Source organism: Sinocyclocheilus grahami, unplaced genomic scaffold, assembly GCF_001515645.1.
Source record: "Sinocyclocheilus grahami isolate Dianchi unplaced genomic scaffold, SAMN03320097.WGS_v1.1 scaffold11.1, whole genome shotgun sequence".
Classification (NCBI taxonomy): Eukaryota; Metazoa; Chordata; class Actinopteri; order Cypriniformes; family Cyprinidae; genus Sinocyclocheilus; species Sinocyclocheilus grahami.
In genome coordinates, this window is record NW_015505190.1 from 1,330,941 (window position 1) to 1,332,231 (window position 1,291).

Genomic DNA, 1,291 nt, shown 5'->3' on the forward strand with positions numbered 1-1,291 from the left:
TAGGGTGCCACAAGTTTGTTAAAATTTCCAAAGGGTGCCGCGACTAAAAAAAAGGTTGGGAAACATTGGGCTAAACCACAAATGCCACCAGGAATCTTGTCTTTTATTGTCTTTCTGTATCCAACTCTCTTTGTCTTAAACGCATAGGTGGGTCAAACATTTTTCCGCAAGGAAAACGAATTAGGCTATAATCATGATTAAAATTTAAATTATTATCCGTATTAAATTATCAGTAACCATCGGCCATCTTCTGGTGATGGAAAAAAATCGTCCTGAGCTATTATCATTGTGGTTTTAAGGCTAACCATATAACCTGATTTTTTTTTAACATGGGGACTGTCCCTTTAAAATTACAATGTGATATGAAAGCATCAGCGGAATGACAACATGCTTAAAATATAATTACATATGAAGACAATGTATTTACCTGTGTAAAACCACTTGTATTGAAAGCCATAGTAAACAAATATGGGTCATGCACAACCCACAAATTTAAAGACGGTGATGCAAATTTTGCAATATAAATGTAATAATTATTATTGATTTTGAATTCATATTGTATTATTTTTTTTTAAATATTAACATTACTGATATTATTATCATTATTAAAATTAACAATATTAATACGGTTGATCATTTCTAACAACCTGTAGGCCTAAACAAATAACGTATTTGTGTACCTGTGTAAAACCACATGTAGGATACTGAATACCATATAAACAAATTTGGGTTATGCGGAACCCATAAAAATAAACTTGAGGGTAGTGATGCAAATTCTACAATATTCTCTCTTTATATTAATATTACATAATAACATTATTGATAAATCAATCAACTATATAATTATTATTGTACTACTACTAATAATATATGGTTGATTATTTATAATAATAGCAATAATAAATACCATTGAATTATATTTATAATAATAACAATAATTATTATTATATAAATGTATGTCATCATAAATCTTCAATATTTCTAATAATAATACTTGTATAATTTTAATAATTCCAACTAAATAGTTGATTCTGATCAAAGCATCCATAACTGAAGATTGCCTGGACTGTAAGATGACATGGCAAATAATGTGTCAATATTATATAAATGTCTGATCCACATTCGTGTTTTAGTGTTAACTGGGGTGTTGACAAGAAGGGATGACCAGGGGAGTAAGCAGCAGGGACCAAACATGAGGGAATCAATTGCTGTTGATATCACCAAAATGACATTTATTCATTTAGCATACGCTGTTTCCAAAGCCACTCTTGAATTAATTTATACTAAATCA